This window comes from Macaca nemestrina, chromosome 10 (genome assembly GCF_043159975.1).
Source record: "Macaca nemestrina isolate mMacNem1 chromosome 10, mMacNem.hap1, whole genome shotgun sequence".
Taxonomy (NCBI): Eukaryota; Metazoa; Chordata; class Mammalia; order Primates; family Cercopithecidae; genus Macaca; species Macaca nemestrina.
Window position 1 is genome coordinate 58215291 of NC_092134.1, and position 19954 is coordinate 58235244.

Consider the following 19954-nt stretch of genomic DNA (forward strand, 5'->3'; position numbering starts at 1 on the left):
TTCAAAAATGTTTCTGTTCAATGCTCACTATGTGCCAGGTACTGCTGTATGTGATAAGATAGAAGTTTTACCTGGGAAAGAATATCAAGGCCTCAGACAAAGGCAATCTCAACTAGCTTTATGTTTGAAAGTGATTATTTAATTACTATGATCTAATGTTTGTATTAGTTTCTGGGCTTCAGAAAGGAAGGCTCCCTGTAATAGATTACTTACTGGAGAGATGACTGACAAAAAATGTTTATCCTTTCCTTTTGGCACCTGTCTAAACTGAAGACTGATGATTGAACACATCATCTGCCTGGCTTTCCACAAGGAATATCTTTCTCTTAGTATTATCATTTGGATTGTACTTGTGAGCAAAATTGTGTAAATAATCACAGCTATGGCCTAAACTAAGGAAGAGAGTCTTTAAAGATTGAGTAAACTTTGCTTCCAAAAATATTGAGACAGATTTCTTTTTTTTTTGTTTTTGTTTTTTGTTTTTTTTTATTATTATACTTTAAGTTCTAGGGTACATGTGCACAACGTGCAGGTTTGTTACATATGTATACTTGTGCCATGTTGGTGAGCTGCACCCATCAACTCGTCAGCACCCATCAACTCGTCATTTACATCAGGTATAACTCCCAATGCAATCCCTCCCCCTTCCCCCCTCCTCATAATAGGCCCCAGTGTGTGATGTTCCCCTTCCCGAGTGCAAGTGATCTCATTATTCATTTCCCACCTATGAGTGAGAACATGCGGTGTTTGGTTTTCTGTTCTTGCGACAGTTTGCTGAGAATGATGGTTTCTAGCTGCATCCATGTCCCTACAAAGGACACAAACTCATCCTTTTTTATGGTTGCATAGTATTCCGTGTTGTATATGTGCCACATTTTCTTAATCCAGTCTGTCACTGGTGGACATTTGGGTTGATTCCAAGTCTTTGCTATTGTGAATAGTGTGAGGCAGATTTCTAATATTCATTTTGTTCAAATTAAATATACTTGACCAGATTCTAGTTTCTAACTCATTTTCATAGACTCATATATTATTTACAACCTCCATGGACAGCAACATAATTTGGGTTTAAATTTGGCAAAGAAATAACTTAAAAAACATATTTGAGCAATTCTGCCTCTGCCAGTTTTGGTTTAGTAAGAAATAGAATGCAGTTGTCAAAATATTTTTTTAAGTTGTTTTCACCATTTGTGGTTCTCAAAACTAATGGATTTTGCTTAATTCTTACTTAATTATATTTTCCCTGGTAAATTTATGTGAAATTTATTGCATATAGAAACTATGCAATTGATAATTATAGCTTTTTAGGTAGGAGCTCAGTCTAGACACTAACTTTGAATCTGAAGCCTGGCAGCACTACTTTCCAGGTTCTTTATGTCCTTGGGCAATTAACTTCTCTGACTCTGTTCCCTATTTTGCAAAACGGGGCTGGGATAGATGTTTAGTAAAGAACTAAATACAGTAACTAGCTTATAGACAAGTGTTTAATTAAATATTCCTTATTGTTATATTTTTATAGATTATTATGTATACCTACTAGATTGAAACATGGTAAATACTCATAAAAAAGGTATTTAAAAGTCATTATAGAGTTTTTTCCAGGGCTTAATTGCTTTGCCCAACATAGTAATGTATTTCAGGCTTTCTCAAATCATTCATTTTTTAAAAAGTTGCATTTATTTTGTCAGTTATAGGAGGGCAAATGATAAATAGCAAGATGAGATCATATATTTAGAGATAGCAATTCCAAATTACTTGAATATTGAGCTTATTTTAGTCTCTGGCAATCTCATATTATACATTTTAAGCAAAGAGTTGTCATTCAAATACAGAAGATAAAATGCGGAGATAGAGACAAAATTGGAAATTATGATTGAGGATTTAAGATAACTTTTTAATGCATTATAGATCAAAGGCTTTCAAGGAGGTCAGAAAATCTTGAGACATTGTCATATATGCAGCCATGATTCAATTTTATTATAAAATAGGGGTTATACAAAAACAAAAAAAATGCAAATAATAAAAAAATTATTGGGTCGAATTAATATTTAATAACTCAATCTTTCTTAGCTGTACTTTTGAGAAAACACAAGAGCCATAAATACGGAGCTCTTCAAACACAATGGATCAGTTACAACTCAGATTGGTGGAAGAAAGCCTTCCCTGCTAAGTCAACTCTGGTTATTAGCCTTTATTTATTTATTCTTAATTTTTGGATCTTTATAAGTATTAAACTCCAAGTTATTTTCTTTGTGCAGTTTTCTTTCTCTGTTATTATGTGTTTACCTATGATTTTCTTTTCATGCATTACATCTATAAGTGATTCCTACCTTGTAATTATTACTATTTCTAAAGAGCAAACTGTGATTCATAAGAAGCTTTTATTTTATGTTTTTGAGAAAAATCCTAGATTATTTTTAATCCATCTATTTTCTCTTTGAAGTAATTACAAAAGGAATTTTATTTTACAAATGAAAAAATAAAGAAGTAATCCACACTTGTCATTAGATAGAAACCAAAATGACAAAATAAAATTACAGATAATAGAAAAGAAAGTAAAATGTCATCCATATGTTTGCTTAAATCAGTTATGCTAATTTGTCTATTTCTGTGAAGTCATTTCATTTGTCAGTGTATAGTTGTTCATGGTATTCTCTAATAATTCTTTTTGTTTGAGGTTGCTAGTGATACCCTCTCATTCCTAAGTTTAGTAATTTCAGTTTCCTTCCTTTATTTTCTTTTGGTAAGTTCAGATAGGTTTGTGTGTTTTGTTAATCTTTTAAAAAAACTAAATTTTGGTTTTGTTGATTTTCTCTTGTTTTAGAATTCTTTATTTCTACTCTAATATGTATTAATTTCTTTATTCTGCCTGCTTTGGGCTTATTTGCTCTTCTTTTTCTAATTCTTAGGGTGAATTCTTAAAGAATTTCTAATTTTTCTTTTTCAATATATGTATTTAGAGCTATAAATTTTTCTTTGTGGAGTGCTGTAGCTTTATCTAAAAAGTTTTAGTGTATTTTTTTTTGTTTTCATTTGTTGCAAAGTATTTTCTAATTTATTTTGTAACATCTTTTTTGATCCATTGGTTACTTAGGAATATGTTGTTTAAGTTTTGACTATTTGTGAACTCTTCAAATTTGCCTCTTATACACTTGTATGTTAATTGCTTGTGATCACAGAACGTACTTTGTATAATTTTAATACTTACAGATTTATTGAGACTTATATTTCCTCTACCATATGATATAACCTGGAGAATGTTTCGTGTGCATTTGACGCAAATGTGTATTCTGCTGATGTTGGTGGAATGTTTTATAGACATCTGTTAGGTCCAACTTTTCTTTTTTTAGATCATTAGAGTTTTCTCTTTCCATTTTGATCTTCTGCCTAGATGTTCTATCCATTATTTAAGTAGGATATTGAAGTCACTAACTGCCATTGTTGAATTATCTATTTCTTCCTTTAATTCTGTCGGTTTTTGCTCCTGTATTTTGGGGTTCAGGTTCAGATGCATATATGTTTCTACTTATATTTTCCTGATGGATTGACTTTTAAAAATCCGTGCACTAGATATATAAAATTATATAAATTTATAAATCATTTTATTTGATACAGTTATAAAATATGTTTATTTCCCTAATAACAATTTTTGCCTTAAAGTACATTTTGTCTGATATTCATAGAGCCTCTCCAGCTGTCTTTTGGTTACTATTTGCATGGTATGTGGCATATATTTTTTCCATTCTTTACTTTCAACTTTTTTGCATCCGTGAATATGAATATCTTTTGTAGTTGAATTATGTCATTCTTTAAACTCATTCTGTCAATTCTTTCTTTTGGTTGGAGTGTTCAATCAACTTATATTTAATATAGTTTTTATTTACAGACAAACCAAATCTTTATGTCAGTTTCCCCTCAAATAAGCAATGGTTAGCCTGTTGGATTTATGCAGGGTTTCCAGATATCTGTTACTTGAAATATTAGTATGTTATTATAGATGAAACACATAGGCAAATGTACATAGATATCAACATCTATACATAATTTACTGTTAAGAAAAATAGGCTTAAGTGAATAATCCACAATTAGAAATTTCAAGTACTCTATCTTTCCACCTTCTGTAGTATGTAATTTTGATGGCCCTAACACTTAACATTATCTTGAATCATTGCTCTCTATATTTAGAAGAGTTAGAATATATTTGAAAAATAAATATGTACATTTGAATTTACTAAAATAATATAGAAATAACTTATTAAATGAGAAACTAAATTTATTAATAAGACTCTATAAACAATTACAATTCACTAATTTATCTTATTGTATCTATTAGTTATTCATAACTTATGACTAACTGCAATTAATTGCCTAATACATACAGCAGTGACTCTGGGATAACATATGAAAATAGAATGTTTTGTATTAGTAAGAGTGGAGTCGAGGGACAGCATATTTCTTTAAGCGTATGATTAAAAAGTCCACTCTATTTAGTCTATACAGTCTGTTTATGATATCTAATTATTTAATGCTCTTTTGTGTATTTTATGTATTTACATAAAATTATGTATTTATATGCTTACATAAAATACACAAAAGAGCATTAAATAATTAGATGTTGTAAACACTTCTAATCATACTCAAAAATAAAAATTGCCTCTATCAGTTCTCCTTAGAATTTTTCATGGATACGTATGATGGATTTGTGAGACATTACTAAGGAACTGTAGGTGATCACTCTCTTGACATCAGCAAGTTGGAAACACTAAGAAATAAAATAAGAATTGAAGTATGTACAGTAGCCATGTATTGACTTCCTAAACAGTGGTTATAACTGGCATAGGTTGGTGGGCACTTTGGTGCTAATGTTAGGGAAGCACACACTTGGAAGATTGACAGATTTTGTTAAACAGGCTTTTGAAGTAATAATGAATATTCAATAAATATTAATTCTATTTTGAATAATTTATGCAGATGCAGAAAGTTTTAGTTCAACAAGTTTTGATCTATGAATAATACATAGAAAACTCTAGGTATCTTTCCATTAGCTATTCTCATAGATTAAATAGATTTGGAAAGAGAAATGAAATAGCAGTTGTTACAGGTTAGTGTTTCGGGGACTGGAATTTACTTATCCAGAGAACATCCATGTCCTCCTTGAAGATGCCCAATGTGTTTGTTACCAGAATTCTACCTGGCAGCAGTTTAGTCCAGAGGAATGCACTCCAGCTGAGGATCGATACTTGTGCCCAAATGCATTAAGTGAAAGCCTGCAGGAACAGTGGCTACTGGCAAAGTATCAGAAATATGAATGCTTTCTAGAAATTGGAAATTTCTAGTTTATGTACACAGTAGAATGTGTTAGACTGTGTATGGAGCTGAGGACACAAATTGACTTGTGACATCCTGGGATATTCATGTGATAATGAGACCAGAGTCTTCAAAGTGGATGATGATTTATTGTGAACAAAATGCAGTTAATCGAATTCAGTTTTAGGTTAGGGTGTGTTAGGCTGGCAGAGTGAACAAGGGCAAAGCTGACACACACACTTGAGAATTGCATCAAATCCAAAACATTACTCCTACTGAAAATGTATAGGAAAAGATATAACAAAAAAAAAGATGTAAGAGGCTAATGATGCTCGGATCCTGGGTCTATATTCTTCTCAAATGACCAAAGTGAAGCTAGTCATGGAACAGGGAGCTTAAGTCATGTATTTATTAAAAGTTACTCTTTGAATAGAGCTTTGAGAGCTCCTGAATCCAGGAACCATTCTGGTTCTTTTCTTTCATATTGTTCCCTGCAAGTTCCAAAAAAGGAGTGTGTAGGATTTTCCCCAAGGTAGTTTGAGAACACCTGGGGTTTGTTTCACAGTAACAGCAGCAAACTTTGCAGCAAGTCCCATGGCAGTTTTGAAATGGGTCACAGCCCCCATTTCAAGCCTACTTAACAGAAAGTTTAGCAAGACTGTAAGTGTTTTAAGATAAACATTTAGCATTTCAAGTTCTTAGGTTTTAAGAAAGTCTTAATCTTCTCTTTTACATAATCTATATGTTTCAAAACATTGAAATCAGTCTCCAAGTATACTGTTGAGATTTTCTACATTGTGTTGGAGATTACATCACCAGCTTCTTTAAAAAGAAACCCAAAATGATTGGCATGAGTAAGTAGCAATAGGTATTTTTTACGTTTTTCATATATCTGTCTCATAGTCTTGAAATTTAGCATTCTACAGGAATATGTGTGTGCTTAATGTTGTGTTTAATGCTTAGCAGTCTTTAACTGTAAGTGGCTGGTGTGAAAACAAATTATTAGCGTGCAGAAACTTAAATGAATTTGTTCCAAATGAAAAGAGTTATTCACCATCTGGTTGACTTTAAGTTTAGGAATCCCATTTAAATAATAAGTTTCTCTCAACAATTTTATTTATTCTCCATAATAACTCCACAATAATATCTCTTTTACCTGGAGAAAACCTAATCAATAATTTTCCCTCTGGAGTTTTTGGCCAAGGGAACTAGATATACAAAAAATGACAGAGATTAAGGAAATGAAATATCAGCGTTATTAATTAATGTAAAAACACGTGATAGCAGCAACACACCTTTTATTCTTGCAACCATCTCCCCTCCCGATCTCCCTCTCTCTCCCCTTACAAGGCTTTGCTGGGAAGCTGTATCACTGATCTTAGGCCTTGGAGCAAATAGAGCATGCCATCTTCCCCTGAACCAAATACTGACTCACATGGTCAGACTTGTCTGCATGAGGAGAGACAGATCTGGATCTGCAGGTCCACTTCTACAATCAGCCAAATAGGTCTGCTTAGTGAGGGCAACTTATAAGAGGAAAGGGCATCCTACTTTAAAGTACAGGAAATAAAGAGGAAGCAGGTCATGGTCTAAGACTTTTAGATCTCTAGTCAATAGACTGACCATGTGAATGTCCCAGATAGATGCTGCTCAAAGGAGCTGAAAATATTCCCTTCCACTAACATGCAAGTAGGGAGAGGGGTTAACTTACCTCTCTCAAAGAATGCAGCCACAAGTAAGGGAAAAATAGAGTTTTTTTTTTTTTTTTTTTTTTTTTTTTTTTTTTTTTTGAGGATGAATAGGCAGCAAAGAGTCTGTTTTCTCTCTTCAAAATCTAATTCTTCACAGGGCAAGCCTCTTTTTATGTAGCTGTAGCAGGCTTGGTTGTCTGATTTTAATTTTGCATGTGATTTAAGATGTGACATCAGTCAGGGCAAAAGGATGTCATGATGGTCCAAATACCAAGACACAGCCTCTGACAGTCTGACAGCAATAGAAGAAAGAACAAAACTACAGATGTAATCTATTAATCCCAAAGCCATATCTGTCAGGTGCCATACTGTGTTGGCAAAGAGTCCCACAAACCTGAGGAGACCCTGAGCTGATGACTCAGTATGTAATAGAATGAAGTTATGATTAGGTTGAAGGCAACAACCCTGCCCATTTAGAAACACTTAAAAAGCAGACTTGAAATCCATATAGCCTAACTCATTTACAAATAAAGAAACTAAGACTGAATATTCCATCAAAGAAACTGAGTTTTCAATAAATTTTAGGAAGATGTTTATACTACATTTCAATTAAAAAATATATATTTTGAGACAGTAAACTCCTGGCCCAAATGGAAGACTTGGCCATACAGAAATGCTCACTAAAGTTGAGAGGGATGAGAGGAAAGAGAGGAGGGAGAAAATGAGAATATGACTACAATGTCCTTGTTTATTTTTCATAATCCCAAATAGAACTTCACTTAACACTTGGCTCTTGGTGGGTCCAGGTATTATTGGTTGATTGAAGGGTGGTATATATGTTGGGAATATAAGCACAAAATTCACAACCTTGAAGGAATTTAAGTTACTTTCAGTTATATTACTGATAGGACCTTTCTTCTTCAATGTGTTTTCCTATTTCTGCCTACATATTATTTAATTGCTGTTGCTTTTTGTTGCACTTTAAGATCTCATAGGAATTCTTCATGGATAAGAGAATAAGGCTATCTTTTTTCTTAGTGAGAAAATTTAGAGTAAATATATATTTCCTAGTTGAAAGCAGTGTTACATGACTCTGAAGGTGAGCAATTCACATTCCGGTACATGTGGATGACATTTTCTATAAATGGGCAGTGGCAAAGCTGTGCTCTAGATTGTAAAACTTACTGGACCACAAATTTTACCAAGGCGATTAGAGTAATTCTTTTCTTAAGATTTATGTTGCTAGAGGAGAAGATGGCAATAAAGTTCTCTATTAAGGTGAAGCTGGGATAGTTTAATTTCATGTTGTTAAAACTTTAGAATCTTATTTTGTAAAAACCCCTGGTGCTGGGTAAAGAGAATTCCTCATTTAAAAGATATCAATCAGAGTGCAATATTTGACAGAGTATTTTTACATTTCTTTGAACTCTGCTTTTGGACTACAACTTGAAAGTAGCTCCCCATGCTGCTTTGAGTAAAATCAGTTTCTACTTGACTAGATATCATTTATATTTTAAAAGTGTGTTTGTAGGAATATATCTACAGATGCTTACAAAAATATTTTAGATTTAATACTTTAGTTTACTTCTGAAAATCCTAAGTTCCATATAATAATTATTATTGCTTTCATGACACCTTTTGAAAGAAAAAACACTCCTGAGTTTACATATTAGGATATCTAAACATTCATTAATTTTTGCAACATGAGACCTAATTTATGAAAGTGCCTACAATCTTGAGTTATATGGGTTCATTAAAACCCACATATGTAGGTTTACACCTCACATAACCTAGTAATAAATGTGAATACAACGTTCTATTCTGGTTTATTTTTATTGTAGTTTCTCTTTAAGTATACACGCAAAACACGTAATATTTTCAATTTGTTTTTGTCTAATTTGCTTTTCATAAGATTTTCAAAATTTAAGATCAATAATATGCTTGAAAATTATGTTTTAAAACTGTTTTTTTGGTCATTATGAACTACCATACATATTATTTGTGAAGCTGTGATAATGAACTTAACTGAGATGTTAAATACTTGTATTTCTCTTAGATCTTAATTGAGCCTTGAGTATATTTATCTCATGACGTAGCAAATGAGAATCTGAATACAGAGGATATCAATGCACATTCATAACATTGTTACCAGAAAAGCACATTGTTTTTAAACAAACCACCTCCATCTTTTTACAGATGGGATCCTGTTTTAGAAGGCAAGTGTAATTCTGGATTTATTACTAGAAGGAACACATTTCAGTATTGTGGTCTAGAGAGTGATTTGTGGACAAATCATTTGAGTTATATAAGTAGTAAACGTGTGTTTGAACCCTGGGCTTGGAACTTACTGGCTGTGTGATGTTGGGCAAAATATTGATATCATTGCCTGTTTCTAGCAAATTCTAATACTTTTTTTCTAACTGTATTAGTTTGCTAGTGGTACCATAACAAAATAGACTTGGTAGATCAAATAACATAAATTAATTTTTTCACAGTTCTGGAGACTAGAAGTCCAAAATTAAGGTGTTGACAGGTCTGGTTTCTTCCGAGGCCTCTATGTTTGGCTTGCAGATGGCCACCTTCTTGCAGTGTTCTCACAGGGTCTTTCCTCTGTACATGTCCATTTCTGGTGTCTGTGTCAAAATTTCTTCTTATAAGGATGACAATCATATACGGTTAGGGCCTAGCCTTACAATTCTGTTTGAACTTAATTACCTCCTTAAAGGTTCTATCTCCAAATACAGTCACATTCTATGGTACTGGGGGTTAGGGCTTCAACAAATGGATTTTGTGAGGACACAACTCAGCCTATAGTGGTAACTATAAGTGTTTATCATTTATTCATTCATTTATATATTTTTCAGTTAGCACTCACTTTTATAGAACCTACTCTGGGACAGACACTTGTGCCAGGTATGGGGGATTCAAAGATGGTCAATTACTGTCCTTATCCTCAATTAATTCATAGTATAGTTGCAGTGATGTGCAAACTTGACTGAATTACAGAATGACATAAAGCACTTTACAATATACAGACTCTTGAGTGTGTCAGAATCTCTCAGAGTGAACTTGCAATATGTAGTTACAAAAAACTCCCTGAAAGAAATGGCGGTTTGACCACCTCTGATTAAGTGGAAAATACTAATCATATATGTAAGCTGCTTTTTAGATAGTCGAGCTCTTTTGTGTTTGTTAAACCTCCTAGTCGAGCGATGTTAGAATTGAGTTTAAGAGTTTCAAGTGCTTTGTCCAAAATGAACACAGCTGATCTGAGTAAAAGGTGGGACTGAGCCTTCTTCCTGCTTTCCCCCACATTGATAAATATTTAATTATTTACTGATATAATCTTAAGTCACTTGACTTGAGTCCCTAGGGTTCTGAATGCAACAGCCAGTCATACACTGTTTCCAAAGCTGTCAGTAGAATATTTCCTAAGTTTTATCTTAACTTAAGGAACTTTTGTTGGGGGAAAAGCAAAAACTGAAACAAGATCCACACTGTTTTGCAGCTTACAGCTCAGATATGTATTTTTAAACATTTTTAAAAATTTAATTATATATATATTTTTATTATACTTTAAATTCTTGGATACATGTGCAGAATGTGCAGGTTTGTTACATAGGTATAAAAGTGCCATGGTGGTTTGCTGTACCCGTCAACCCGTCATCTACATTATGTATTTCTCCCAATAGTATCCCTCCCCTTTCCCCCGCCGCCCCCTCGACAGGGCCCCGGTGTGTGATGTTTCCCTCCCTGTGTCCATGTATTCTCATTGTTCAGCTCCCATTTACGAGTGAGAACATGCGATGTTCTCGGATATTTCTTAACGGTGTTACACACTTATTTAGCTACTCCTTCTGCCCCTACCAAGGGCTTATATTTACCCCACACTTCCAGGCCTTTTGTAAAGACGTTTTTGTCATCCCTGTTGCATAACTTGAGCCTGATTAGGACAAGACCAAATTATATTTTGTTCAGTATTGACTCTTTAACTTGATTATATTCAAAGTCTCAAGGGACTAAAATAAAATCTGTAGAAGATAACCCTGCTGTTAATAAAAAGCCTCTTAGATGGTCTTTCCCTTTGAAGTGTAACTACCCAGATCCATTTTCAGATAAAGCTTCTCAGAAGGTTTTTTGGGAAAAAAAATCAAAGTAACTTTGTTGGATGAAGCCTTGTTATGGTTTCCTCCTTTCACAAGACCCTGTTTCCAGTGCTTTAAAAGCCAGATTGATTTTTTTTTGAATAAATGTCATGGGAAATGTCATAACCATGAAAAAACCTTGCTTTTGATTTCAAAGAACCAGGCCCTCTTGGTAGGAAAAACCAAAATTACACCCAATGTAAAGGCAAGAGAATGTAGGCTATTACTTTGTTTTGGTTATTAACTAAAAATGTGCAGCTGTTTCCTTTTTTCTCTGAAGTGTATCTAAAAATATGATCTCCAGTAATTTAATTAATGATTTCCAAATATATGTATGGTTTAATTCTTATTAAAGTTGCCCATAAAGCTGTGCAGATAACTCTTTTCCTCCCACTCATGGTCAGAAGTTAGATTCTATTGGTTCTGAAAATTAGAACAACATTTTTTGGCTTATGAAGTAATGATGCTGATTTTATTACTGTTATATTTCACAACTTGAGTTTGGTGGATGACAGTCTTATTCAGAAAACAAATTAATAAACTAAAAGATTGATAAAATTTATCAATACTAAATGCTATGAGACAACACAAATAAGCCTCCTACTGACTTCTATTGACTTCAAATGTAAATTGTGTAAATAAGGACTGTAAGATTAGATCAATGACAAAGTTTTGCCAAATACAAAAGCAACTAAATCAGTGACCTGCCTCAAATGACTTAAATGGCCTTGACATCAATAAAGACTCCCAGCCATTTAATTTAATCTTTCTAAGGGAAAATGTTTTCAGAGGAATATATGAACTGAAAGTCTGTAAAGTTTGAAGTTTCCATTTAAAATGTATTTAAGTGATAATGTCATTGTATTTTTCATTCGCAGCATGGAGTTCAAGCTCCCAGATCAGAGATGCTGCTAATTAAGATAATCACTGTCAGTAGTCATTCAGAGTCTCATTCAGAGTTTAGCATCTTAAATTTCTTTTCTCTAAGGAATGACATGTCTTATTTTTAAAGCTTTTTCCATCACATGGGGACTTTTGATGGCCTTGCTCACATGAAAACCAGTTGATTATATGATGTTACTCAGGCACAAATGACTCATTAAAATTGCTGAACTGTGGTCTTGATGTTTAAAGATGCATGGGTCCAAGGAAGTATATGGATCAAATAACTTCTTGAGGATAAATATATTAGTTAAAGATTGAACTTTGTTACAAGAAACCAAAAGACAAAGCAAGGGCTTTCTTCTGTCTGATTCATCAAGAAGTTCTGAGGTAGATAATTGCTGGTTAAGCAGCTCAGTGATGTCAAAGCTTAGGTTTCTGTGATTCTTTTAGCTTTTTCCTCATAACCACAACATGACTGCTAGAGCTACAGCCATGATATACAGAGTTAAGCAAGAAGGAAGGGCAAGGACTAAGGACAAAAGGCAGAAGGGACAATCCAACAAAAAATGGAAAACTTGCCCACTGAATTTCCTTTACTTTCTTATTACCCAAATCATCCCCAACTTTAAGGCAATTACGAAATGTAGAGTTTTGCTTTGTTTGAACTGTCCTTGACATTGTTGTTCCTAACAAAACTGACGTTCTGTCAGAGAGGAAGAAGGCAGAATGACTATTTGTAAGCAACACCAGGCTCTTCACAGAGGGAAACCAGAGCAGTACTTGGGATTGTTCCCAGATTATGGTGGGGTATCTGTCAATATTTCTTGAGGTAAGTTGATTTATAGTGCATAGTCAATACAGAGTGTTAGTTTTGTCAGTGCTACCCTCTGGCTCATAAATACACTAGCTCTTTACAGGAAAATGACACTACGATGAATTATTTGGATATGATATTATTTGGGTATGATAATGATATAAAGAAATTCTAAATGAATTTTTGGAGCCCAAAACATATTATAGAAATGGTAGGTTGCAAACTTAAATTGGGAGTTAGTTAGAGTTATTTGGGTAGAATATCTGTAGCTATATTAGAGTATTTATTGTGTGAAAGACAGTAGATTAAGTGCTTTAGATAGTTTATAGTTTCGTCTTGCAATAAACCTTCAAAGGTAGGCATCATTTAAAAACAAGGACACTGAGGTTGAAAGAAATTGTCTTTCTTAAGAACACATAGCTAGAAAAAAATCAAGATTTGAATTTAATATCTATTGACTTCAAAACAGGGTCAATAAACTTTTTCTGTAACGGGCTGGATACTAAACATTATAGGTTGTGAGAGGCATATGCAATTCTGCTAGCTTGAAAGTAGCCATGGGCATTATGTAAAAGAATGAGTGTGACTGCGAACCAATAAAACTTTATTTATGTGCACTGAAAATTCAATTTCAATGACATTTCCTATCCTTTTTCTGTGTCATAAAATATTTTTCTGACATTTTTTCAACCATTTAAAATGTATACATAATTCTTATCTATAAATTGTATCAAAAAATGGTCAGAGAGTCAGATTTGGCCCGTGAGTCATAGTTTGCTGACTCCTGCTCTAAGTCGTATGTGTTTGACCTTGGTGCTATAACTAGCAACTATAGACACATCAAGCTGACATTTCCAGGATGTCTGCACTCTTTGGGCTGTGATATCTCTACTCTCAAAAGCTCCGAGGTAGAAATAGACAACTTTCTCTCCTGGTGACCTGAAATCAGACTGTTGGAAAATTATTTCTAAACAATGAAGCCCAACTCCACTTCCTTTAAAGAAACTGTGCCTCATTGTAGGTACTTGTCTTTTGTTTATGCTTCTATCTGACAATGTTTTCTCTCTTTTATGTATAGTCCCATTTCTTTGGGAATTTAAATTGTCATCATCTGTAAATGATACCCACTTTGAAGCCTTATTGTGAGACAAACTGATAAACTGTATCTAAAGCATTTAGTTCAGTATTTTGCACTTCCTTAACCTTGTCATTAGTGAACTGTGCTCTGCTGCTCTTCAGCTGCTTGACCAATGTCTAATTCATTAATTCATCTTCTATTCTTTCTCTTGCTAAGCACCCTCTCTAGTTAGGGCCACCTGTAGACTTAACAAGCCTTCTCATTTTCTGTTATCAGTGGGCAAATGCAGTACATGAACTCTAATAAAGATTAGATATTAATTTTTGCCAACATAAAGTCAAATTATCTTCATTTTGTCCTACTCTTGACTCACAAACTGATTTCGAAGGAAATATGCATTAATTGGCTAAAACTCAGTACAATCATGCTTGTATTATTGACTTCATTCTCTTGAATGATGGCAAGTTTATTTTTCTTCTTACTTTTTCCTGACATTTGTTTACAGCTTGTTTTAAGACTAACTTTTGGGGGAATAAATTCTTATTCTTAGTTTTGCCTTGTTTCTGCTTTGTTTCACTACCTCCAAGTTAGCTGTTAAATAGTCTAGTGCTTGAGAAAATTTTAATTCATTACAGACATCATAGAATACAATTTACTCAGTTTATAAAATCAGGCCCTAATCCCATTTGCACATCCAACTTATGCATTGATAGTTATATTGCAATATTTGAGCCACAAATTTGTGCAGGCATGATGAAGAGGGGCATTTTTTTTTCCCTTGGGAGAAAGGGTTGACAGACAAGATTGAATCTAGAATTTTTTATTTTCCCTGTATTTCTGTGAGCACCAAACCGTTTGGTGATAGTCATGAAGTTCTCTTTATACTAAGAAGGTAGCACAGTATATCAGTAAAAAAGTGTGTTGAAACTTGAAAAATACTTTTTTATAGGCTCAATAAAGACAGAGCATTGGCAGAAAAAATTAGTTTTTCAAAATGTCCAAAAATGTAAAAGAAATCTTTCATGGCAGTTACTGTGTTGTAACTATTGTAGAAAGCCACACGACTTTTCTATTATCTATTTATATACTGTGTATTTAGTTTTATAGCACCAGTACCATGTACCATATGATTTATAAAATGACATCAAATGAAAATAACTCAGAATTATAAAAGCTTCATGTGATTTTTCTTTCCTACTTATTTGGGTGACCAGCTCACACATTTCATGACTCAAAACACTTCATTGCCAGTCAGATTTCTTTTTAAAAATATGATGGCATCTATGTATGCTGTAGCAGCACAGATGGTATTGGGGAATTTAGTGAGTCTGATTTATTGTAGCTTATCTTTTGCTTGCTACAAATGCCAGTGGGGATGAGTCCTAGATGCCTGACATTTGCCAAGGTGTAAAGACTGAATAGAATGAAATCTGCTGAACCTCCATGAGGGCATCAGGCTGGGAGTCTAGAAATAGACAACTTTGAGGACAGGTGTGATGATCCCTGGAAAGGAGAACTCAACTAAGGTTTCCTAAATCTCAGCTGCTCACTCTATAAAGCCAGTTTTGTATCAAAAATATTGCTTGTTTGAGATGCCAGTATTTCAAAGGCTCTCATCCAAATCTTCCATAAACACTTCTCCTGATACAGCAAATGTGATAGTTGCATGTTTTGCTAAATAAATAAATATCATAGACAAGAGGGACCCCCAAGGAGCCATCTACTTCAGCATGCTCTCTCTAGTCAGTCCTATCATGAAAGCACTCAATGGAATAGAAACATATTTCTTTTTTAGTCCCAATAGTAAAATTTTATTGAGAAATATATTATACTAATAGAGTGTGTAAAATTATAGTTGACTCTTGAACAATGTGAGTTTGAACTGTGAAGGTCCACTTACACATAGTTTTTTTTTTCTATAAGTACGCTGAACGTGCCTACCTCTCCTGCCTCCCCTTCCACCTCCTCCACCTCTTCTGCCTCTGCCATCCCTGAGACAAGACCAACCCCTCCTGTCTTCTGCCTCCTCCTCAGCCTACTCAATGTGAAGATAATGAGGCTGATGACCTTTATGATGATCCCCTTCCACTTAGTGAATAATAAATATATTTTCTCTACATTTTTCTTAACAGCATTTCTTTTCTCTGGCTTGCTTTATTGTAAGGATACAGTATATAATACATGTATAAAATATGTGTTAATTGTTATCAGTAAGGCTTCCAGTCAACAGTAGGCTATTCATTTGTTTTGCAAATACATCTTTAAAAATTATTATTATTATAGATTTAGGGGATGCAAAGTGCAGTTTTGTTAATGGATATATTGCATAGTGGTGAAGACCGGGTTTTTAGTGTAGCTATCACTAAGCATTATACATTGTACCCATTAAGCGAATTTTTATCTTTCAGCCCCTTCTCACCCTCCCACCCTTCCAAGTTTCCTATGTCTGCTATTCCACTCTCTCTATCCATGTGTACACATTATTTAGCTCCCACTTATAAGTCAGAGCATGCAGTATTTGGGGGAGTCAAATGTTACATGTAAATTTTCAACTGCATGGGGAATTGGCACCTATAACTCCTGGATTGTTCAAGGGTCTGCTGTATACACATACTTTAAGAAAAATGATAAAATAAACATCATTGCTACCTCCCGCAATCTATGAAATAGAACATTACATGTACCTTAGGAACACACTGTGTCTTCTTCCCAATCACATGTAGCCATCTCTTATTCTAAGTGTCTATTATTCCAAACGGCATTCCTAAACAATATATGGTTTAGTGTTGACTTTTTGTGGACTTTAAGTTAATTAAGTAATACAGTATTTTTTCTCTGAATTTACTTCACGATACCTAAAAATTCATCCATGTTTATTGTTGCCACTTTTCCCACTGTCTCCCCTTGTGCTTTTCACGTTGCCCCCAGTCCCAGTCATTTTGGGTGAATTGAGTTTTTAAATTTATGTTGTCATCGTATATTTCGCCTCTAATTTTTGACTGTTGTATGTACTACAACTGTTTTTCTAGTAATTACCTTCGCACATATCATATGCATACCTTACTTGAGGCTTCCAAATTATTGATTCATAATGTATTGCCTTGAGTCTTCTCCCTGCAGCAAATCAAATACCTTAGAATTCTCCAACTCAATGACCTTTACAACAACTTATATATTATTATTTTTGAGAACTTTAATTCTGTTTACTTCCCACCCCAAATGAACATACAATTAGTCATTTTTACTGGTAATTTATATGATTAATGTTTGTTTAGATTTACCTACATATTTACCAATGTTCTTATTTTTTTTCCACCTTCAATCTTACATCTGGAATAGTTTTTCTTTGCCTTGAAGGATATAAATAAAAATTTCCTTTAGTGAAAGTGTTTTTCATTAACTCTTAATAATTACTTGTGGAAAAATGACAAACATACAAATACTTCAAATATACACATGGAATTTATGTTGACAATTATTTTCTCTCGGTAAACCAAGGGAACCATTCTTTTTTGGTTTCTATTATTATTTGGAAACCAGTTGTTTTAATCACCTGTTTTTGTTTTTGTTTTTGTTTTGTGTGTGTGTGTTTTCTTTTTTGTTTATTTTAAGAACTTTTTATTCATTTTGATACTCTTTTTTTTAACTATGATGTGTTTAAATATGTATTTCTTTTTATCAGTTCTGCTGGAGATTCATAGAACTTTCTCAATCTGAGGATTGAGTTGTTCAGCTCTTCTCCGGGAAATGTCACTGGCTTTACTGTATTTCTTTGAATAGCATTTGCTCCCCTTTCTTTTTACTGGACACTTTCTAAAACTTTGGTGTTTTTTATTTATAGCAATTAGTTATAGGTTCTAATATATATATTAGACTTTCTTCCACTAACTGTATCTTGCATTCTTTTTTACATATTTTCTTTCTCTTTGACCCTTTCTACTACATTCTAGGTAATATCTCAGATGTTTATTTCAGTTCACTAATTTTCTCTTAAACTGATGTTTTTAGAGTCGCCCTGTAAAAGAAATTTAAATTTCATTATATTTTTTACTTTCAGTTCTGTTTGGTTCTTTTTCAAATCTGCTTGATTCTTGATAATACGAAGTGTTACCTACAGATCTAATTGCTTTAAATGTATCAAATAAGTAGATGATAATTCCAATAATTTCTGTCTTTTAAAATTTGTGTCTTATCTATCTTCTCTCTCTCACACACATACATGTCAATCACTATACTACATTCTTTATTCTTCTGGTTCTCATTTATGATGACTCGGTTTTTATTCAGGTTGTGAAATTTGACTGTGAGCTATTCGTTTCTCTTAAAATTTTTATCTTTGGGAATTCTTTGAAGTCTGTTTTAAAGTTGAGCTGCTCCAAAGAGGATTTGCATTTTTTTCTTTGCCAGACAACTGGCAGTGGGCCAACCCAATTTAGCTTTAGATTAAATTCTCCAAACGAAGACCTTGATACTGTACAGGTAGTGTGAATTCCAACTGCAAACTTGTATGAAGACTATTCTGTGGTTACAGATTCTTAGGGGAGGATTTTATTTTTCTCTTCATCCACAGTCGGAATCTACACAGTATGTCTGTTTGATATGGAAGGGTTTCATTTACAAATAAAGGGTTTGTTTCTCCTATATTTAATTTTCTGTGCAAGGTTTTTCTATTAGTTTTCTTGCATCATGAAGGCCTTGGGCTTTGGTGAGCTTGTATCTCCGAGCCCGTCCAGTTATCAAAATGGAAATTCAAAATCTTTTGACTTCAGGCAAAAACTGTCAAGATAAAAATCAGTTTTGTTATTTATTCCTCTTCCAGATTTTATGTAGGGCATTTAATCCACCATACTAATGGAAGTAGATATCTTAAGTGTTAATTCAAGAACCGTGAGAGCATAGAAATGGAATCTATCTCTAAATTTTACTTTAGGATTTTGAAAGTTACATTTTTACATAGCTGAGTTCTTATAACATTCATTTTATTCTTGCAACCATATAAAGAAAAATCTAGTTACAAAAGTATTGTTGACATTCAGAAGAGTGTTATTTATTAAAAGTAAATATGTAAAATATTGACATATTTGTATTAAACATAACTATAAAATCTTGATTAGAATCATGTAATATTTAATTTCTGTAGACTGCATTTCATAGTATAGGCAGATATATGTTTGAGATGTTCTTGCTTTGATGGTGCTCACAGTCTAGCAATGAATAGCTATGCAATAAAAAAACAATATAATGCCAAGGAAGTATTGACGGTGCTTATAGGAAAGATCAACTTAGTCTGCCTATGGGAGTCAAGGAACTCTTGAAAGTGGACTTTTTAAGCAAAAGTGCTCATGATTAAAGAAAGAAAAAAAAAGTGGTCTTGAAATTTGTGTATTGATAGACATTTACCAAATAAATAAATCAGGGCTGGTGGTGATGGTTCTAGTCTGCAGGCTAGAGTTTCTACAGGAATGGCAGTGTGATATATTTTACAGAACTATGAGCTCACTATTACTGAAAAAGACAAAGTGTATTAGTGTGACGGATGAGGGTGTGGTGAAAAGTAAACTATTAAGCAGAGGTCACTGAGATTATTTTATTTTTCTGAGTCATCCAAATTATTGAGAATACATTTCTGAATTTTTGTTGTAATAAAGGAATTTTTTGTGTCCTATGAATAAAGCTTGCATAGGAATATGTATTTAGTAGAAATGAGTGATAGCAGGCTCTGGATAGAGGTGCAGAATGTCAGCTTATATTCAAGGTTGTATAATCGAATGACTTCAGGAGTCACAGGCAATGGCTTATTGTAAAATACCAAAGAGTTCTGGACACTTTGGCAAATTAAAATGTCCATGCCTAACCTAAGCATGTTCAAATTTAGTATTTTAAAAGCACTGACTCTGTTGGTTGAAAAAAATGGAAACTTTTACTGAATTTGTCTCAATAATCCTCCATTGCAGCCCTTAGCTAAGTGCCCAAGATTTGAGTAAGAAGATGTTGAGTTTTTTTCAGTCTAAATTTAATAATTATATTTATGTAT

General features: G+C 33.4%; 1 protein-coding gene across 21 annotated transcripts in view; it reads left to right on the forward strand.

The window, feature by feature from the left end:
* LOC105473347 (potassium voltage-gated channel subfamily C member 2) overlaps positions 1–19954 on the forward strand; it is a 168375-nt gene that overhangs the window by 39382 nt on the left and 109039 nt on the right. The window lies entirely within an intron of this gene.